Consider the following 6,663-nt stretch of genomic DNA (forward strand, 5'->3'; position numbering starts at 1 on the left):
ATATATATATATATGTTAAAAGAGGAAATGTGGAAATCTGTATTTTTAAAACTATATACATTTTCATTTTTACTTTACATTCCATAGAAAATTAATGTATCATCATACCTATGAATGTCAAGGAATTTTAGTATATTCCTTAAAGTTTTATTTTTTTGCTATTTTATATGGATCCTTGTTTTCTATGTAATTTGAGGTATTTGTTATTAGTATACATGACAGTTTGATTTCTCTCACTTTGCATGAAGCTATGCTAAGGTAACCATAAAATAGAATAAGTTTTTATTTGGTTTTCTTGGACTTCTAAGAAAAAAGATTATGTCATTAACAATTCATTTTTATTTTCCTCTTTTGGCTACAAATTTACTCATTTTCTTTTCCTAAATAATTACATTAGAGATTTCAGGACGATGTTTTAAAAAAAACCCCAATGGCTGTAATGGTGAACTTTGCCTTGCCCCTAAATTAAATGAAAACATCTTTAATGCTGAACCATTTGTTATAAGGCTTACTTCAGCCTTGATTAAAGCCATAATACTTTAAGGAAGTATGCAGATTATTTCACCATTCTATTGCTGTTTTTTGTTGTTTCACTTAAAATGCTTTAGATGCTTTTCTGACTCAATTTATTTTGAGGGAATGTTTGGTCATTTTGTTGCTGTTGTTCTATTTTTTATTGGTGTTATTGTAAAATGCATTTTTTACACTTTTGTGAAATACTATTTTCCAAAGAGGTTTATATTAAGAGTGCATAACAAATATTGATATTTAGTCATCTTTTAATAATATAGGGCTGATTTTTCTCTCTTGACCTACTGATATGGTGTATTATATTTTCTAGTATTGAAAGCAGATTTTCTAGTGTTGAAAGATCCTTTTAAAATATATTGATGGACTTTGTGAGCTTAAACTTTAATTAGAATTTTAGTACATTAATGTGTGTGATTATTTTCAACTTTTATTGTACTACACATTTCAGACTCTGGTATTATATAGATGATATCAGAGACATGCAACTGTAAAATAGCATTCTAAAATTGATTGTTTTAATATGTTCCTTGAAATTCACCAGCAGAAAAGAGCCCATCACTTTACGGGAAAAATTCTTCCAATATAAAGTGTTTATGAAATACTCCCACCTGAAATATAAGCCAGCAGAGTTCATTTGGAAATAGACTTTATATGTTTACTTCTTTCATAAAAACAATAAGAGTAAAATCATACCAGTTAAGAAAAAGAAGGGACCAAGTATATAATAAAAATGGAACTTTTCAGGTTCCAAAAGAGCATGAAGTGAATCTTTCCAAAGTAACTCTTAGGATGTAGCAATACGGAGCTCATAATTGTGCATTTAGGAGAACAGATATTTCCAGTTACATGAGTTCATAAGGGTCCGTTCACATTTGTGCACCCAAACCAGGATGATTGTGATGAAAAGAAAGCTTTCAAAGGAAAAACCCAAGCGTCTGTAATTAACAGTTCTGTTGAGGAACACACTGAGTACAGACAGCTCTTTTCTTCAAATATAAGTTGTCTCATTTTGTCAGAAGCTGTGGTCGATCCAATGGAAGACATCAGAAGCCCAAGTAATGTTGGGTTTATTTCATTCCAATGTTTTTTTGGGGTGTACAGGGAATCAAACTTGGGGTCTTATGCTTGTGAGGTAGGTGGTGGAACTACTGGGCTAAATCCCTGGCCCTTATTTGAGTCCAATTTTAAAATGAAAATATCATCAAAGCAAAAGAAAACATTGTATTATTTGGTAAAATGAAGATGGATTCAATGATCAAGTTGAAAATGGAAATTAAGGTAGATTCAGAAAGTAGGTAACCAACACGCACTAAACCAAATTAAAATGTGACTAAAGGAAATAAAGGGCATAAAGGAAGTTAACTAAAATTTAGCTTGATTTTTATGTCTGTTATTCTCCTCTGCATTACATTTGATAAAGCATATAGAATGATATTATCTTTGGTCCACATGTCAGGAAATTTAAGACTCAGAAACCAAGAACAACTCATCATTGGTCACTCTGTCAGCCAATTTCAGAGTTTAAATCAGAATCAACTCTATTATATATTGTAGGTGTTTTATATGCTTTTATATTCACATGTTCACTATAGTACTCAAAGTACTAGCCATTATGCCAAAAATGAATCCAAGGAGGAAGGAGTAAGGAAAATAATGCATTCACAGTCACATCAAGGAAAATTAAATATATAGGACTTAACCTAACCTACAAAGTGAAAGATCTCTAAAATGAAAACCATTGTGAAAAAGGAAATGGAAGAGGACATTAGAAAATGGAAAGTTGTCCCCTGTTCCAGGACAGAAAGAACCAACATGGTCCAAATGGCCATACCTCCCAGACTGAATGCCACCCCTATAACAATGCCAACATTCCTTACAGAACAAAACAAAACAATCCTAAAATTCACATGGAACCAAAAGAGATCTAGAACAGCAAAAGTAATCCTGGGTTAAAAAGTGCAAATCAAGAGTCATCACAACACCAGATTTTGAATTATACTGTAAAACTAGAGTTAACAAAATAGACTTGAAGAGCCTTATCCCAATTTGATAAAAAGTTATCCATGACAAACCAACAGCTAATCTCATACTAAATGGGCAAAACTGAAAGCTTTTACTCTAAAATCAGGAATGAATGAGTATGTCCACTGTCACCACTCCTACCAATACATAGTCAGAGCATTTAGACAGAAGAAAGAAATAAAAATAATATGGCTAAAAAGAAAAAATTAAATTATCATTATTTGCTGTTTACATGACCCTCTACATAGAAGATCCCAAAAAGTATACTAAAAGAGCCCTTGAATTACAAACCAAACCTGGTAGGGGCTGGATAAAAGTCAACATTCAAAAATCAATAGCATTCCTATACATGAATAAAAAATTCAGTGAGAGAGAAATTAGGGAAACCAAACAATATCATCAAGAAAAATGAAATACTTAGGAATCCATCTCACCGAGGAAGTGAGAGACCTCCATACTGAAAACTACAGTACTCTGAAAAAGGAAACTGAAAAAGTTATCAGAAAATAGAAAGATCTCTGCTTTCTTGAATAGGCAGAAACAATATAATGAACATGGCCACACTTCCAAAACTGTTAAACAGATTTAACGCAGTCCTAATCATAATACCAATAGTATTCCTCAAAGAGCTAGAGAAAACAATCCTAAAACTAGAAGAGACATATAATAGCAAAGGCAATTCCAGGCATCAGGAGCAAGGTGGGGCCCTCACAATCCCCAAATTGAAGTTAAACTGTAAAGGTACTGTGCTAAAAACAGACTAGTATTGGGGGAAAAACAGGCTTGAGGATCAGTGGGACAGAACAGAAGAAGAAGCACAAATAACACCGAGAACACTCAGCTACCTTATCTTTAACAAAGGGTCCAAGTACCTGCAATGGAGGAAATACGGCCTCTCTAATACATGGTACTAAGAAAACTGGATCTTCGCAGGCCAAAGATCCATATTTTTCACCATGGACTGAAGTAAAACAGAAAGGGGTGAAGATCCAAATATTAAAACAGAAACACCTGGCCTGATGGAAGATAGAATAGATAAAATTCTTAAAGACAAAGATATAGACAGAGACTATATGAACAAACCCCAGTTGCACAGGAAATAACCCAAAGAATCAACAAATGAGATCACATCAAATTAAAAAGCTTTTGCTCAGCAAAAGAAACCAGCAACAGAATGAAGAGAGAATTTGCAGAATGAGAAAATGTGGGGCAGCTGCTCCTTAGAGGCCTGATATGTGGAATATATGCAGAAATGAAAACAATCAGACACACAAATTTAAAGACTCGGTCCAAAAATGTCCATCTGAAATGAATAGACAAGTCTCAGACGAAGGAGTACAAACAACAGGTAAATATATGAAAATATGTTCAGCATCACTGGCCACTCAAGACATGCAAATTAAAACACCAAGATTCCATCTCACTACAGAAAGAAGGGTTGCCATCAAGAAATCAACAAATTTCAAATGCTATTAAGGGTGTGGAGAAAAGGAACCCTTCTCCACTGTTGATGGAAGTGGAAATTGGTAAAACCATTATGGAAATCAATAGAGATTCTTCAGAAAATTAGAGGTCCCATTTGATCCAGCTAGCCCCCATTGAGCTATCTTCCTAAAAGAGTTGAAAGTTTCATACCACAGTTAAAACATGCAGACCCATGTTTATTTACAGCAGCACAATTTGTAACGGCTAAATCTTGGAAATGGCCCATAGCTCCATCAATAGATAAATAAAGAATATGTAGTATTTGTATATAATGAAGTACTACTCTGCCAAGAAGAAGCATAAAGTAGAGACATTTTTTGGGGGGAAATGGACACATCTTGAGACCATAATACTGCATTGTTTTTCTTGTGATATAAACCCAATGTGAAAAGAAGATAAATGTTCGGAGGCAAGAACAAATTGGTCACATATTGGGAGCAAAAGACAGGGAAAAGGGGGAAATAAAGGAAAGCAAAAGGGATTCTTAAATACAAAGAGAATGGAAGGAGAAATGGAAAGAGAGCTTTTGTAAATGGAACACAGAAGAAGGGATTAAGGGAGGGGAAGGGGTTGGAATAAAAAGGGTAATAAGTCCTACCATGCACAGGTACAAATTCCATGTGGTGAACATGTAACAAACATGTACTAATAAACAATGAAGATAAAAACAAAAAGCAAAGCAGGAAGTATCAAACCCCAGATTTCAAGTTATACTATAAGACCACAGTAATGAAATCAGAACAAAACATTTATGTGAATCAAGGGAACAAAGCAGAGGATCCAGACGCAACTAAGACACAAGCAGCCAACGAATCTGTAGCCAAAGGGCGAAAAAGGTGTGCTGCAGGGTGGACGGCCACTTTAGCAAAGGGGGCAGGGACAACTGGCTGTCCACATTAGATCAAAGTCTGATGCCAGTGTCTCAACAGACACAGAAATAAAATCGAAGTGGTTCAAAGGTTTAAGAATCAATACAGATCTAAGTATCATCAAAGAAACACAACCTGCTGAAAGATAAAATAGTTAAAATTCTTGACATCATAGGCATAGACAAAGACTGAAGAGAGCTCCAACTGCACAAAAAATAACATCAAGAATCAACAAATGGGGAAAAAAAGCTTCTGCTCAGCAAAGGACACACCAACAGAGTGAAGAGACACCCTACAGAATAAGCAAAAAAAAAAAAAAATGCCAGCTACACCTTGAGTAGGGGATTAATATACAAATACATAAAGAACACACAAAAAATAGACTCTGCAAATTTAGAGATCCAATCAAAAAATGGGAAATTGAAATGTCACTCCTCAGAAGTACAAGTGGCCTTTGTGAAAAAGCATTCAACGTCTCTGGCCATTACAGAAATGCAAGGTAAAGCAACTTTGAGATTCCATCTTACTCCAGAAAGGATGGCTATCATCAAGATATTCAATAATAAATTCTGGTGAAGTGGCAGGGAAAGAGGAGCCCTTCCATACTGTTGGTAGAAACATGAATCAGTACAATTGCTGTGGATATTAGCATGGAGATTCCTCAAACAACTAAAAGTAGAAATTCCATTCTATCCAGTTATTCCCCTAATAGACATATTTCCAAAAAAGTTAAAGGCCTATGCTACAATACTACATTGATGCACATATATGCACATTTAGAGCACTGCAGTTTATAATAGCTGAGACTGTGTGTCCCACGGGTCCATTGACAGGCGAAGGATAAAGAAAGTGTGGCATTTACTCACAATGCAGTACTGCTTTGCTATGAACAAACATAACTGATGTTGTTTGTAGAAAAATGGGTGCACCTTGAATCCATAGTAAGTAGAGTAAATCAGACGCACAAGCTTAAATATTAGATGGTTTCTCTTGTATGAGAAACTGGAGGCATAAGTACTAAGCATGACCACATGTTGCACAACCACACGTCATGTGTTTGTATTTAGCTTCTATATTACCTCAGAGACTTAAGATGATAGAAGAAGGAACATCTCCAGGGCATAGACCGATTTAATTAACCCGAAAGAAAAAATGTGATACTTGGAAAATGGATTCTCTCAGTTCTAGGTCACCTAAACACATCAGGTCCAGAACTACGGAAGACAAATTCATTCCATCATTCTATTATGTTGGCAGCTTTACTTTTCATAATTTTTCCACCTTTGAAACACATCTCACTCTCAACAATGTAATTCCAAAATCGGTTTGCTCTCCAAAAAAAATGTCGGCATAGTATTAACTTTTTATTTTTGATATTTGCAACTTAAGGAGTAGTAAGCTGAAAATCCCATTCTGAGAAGGTTTGACAAAACCTCCGTAAGACATTATTCAATAAATAATTGCATAACCAGTTTTTACCTGACACATATATAGAGGCACCAGCTGTCCACCATCGTTCAGGAGGGTGTACAAAACATTTATTGTAAGAGAAACAGTGAGAAGTAAGTTTAAACTGAATGGTACAAGTCGCTAACAAGGAAAGCCTTTACTTCCGCTCCCATTCTGTATCACCTCTGGCTTTTCCACTGTACTCAAGTTTCCTTCGCTGCCCACTGCTTCTGCCTCAATCTTTCTTCTACCCGAAATGCCCCCTTCCCGTACTTCCTGGGTGATAGGCTCCTCGCCACAAGAGGGA

This window comes from Fukomys damarensis, unplaced genomic scaffold (assembly GCF_012274545.1).
Source record: "Fukomys damarensis isolate Sample0158 unplaced genomic scaffold, DMR_v1.0_HiC HiC_scaffold_31, whole genome shotgun sequence".
In the NCBI taxonomy this organism is placed as follows: domain Eukaryota; kingdom Metazoa; phylum Chordata; class Mammalia; order Rodentia; family Bathyergidae; genus Fukomys; species Fukomys damarensis.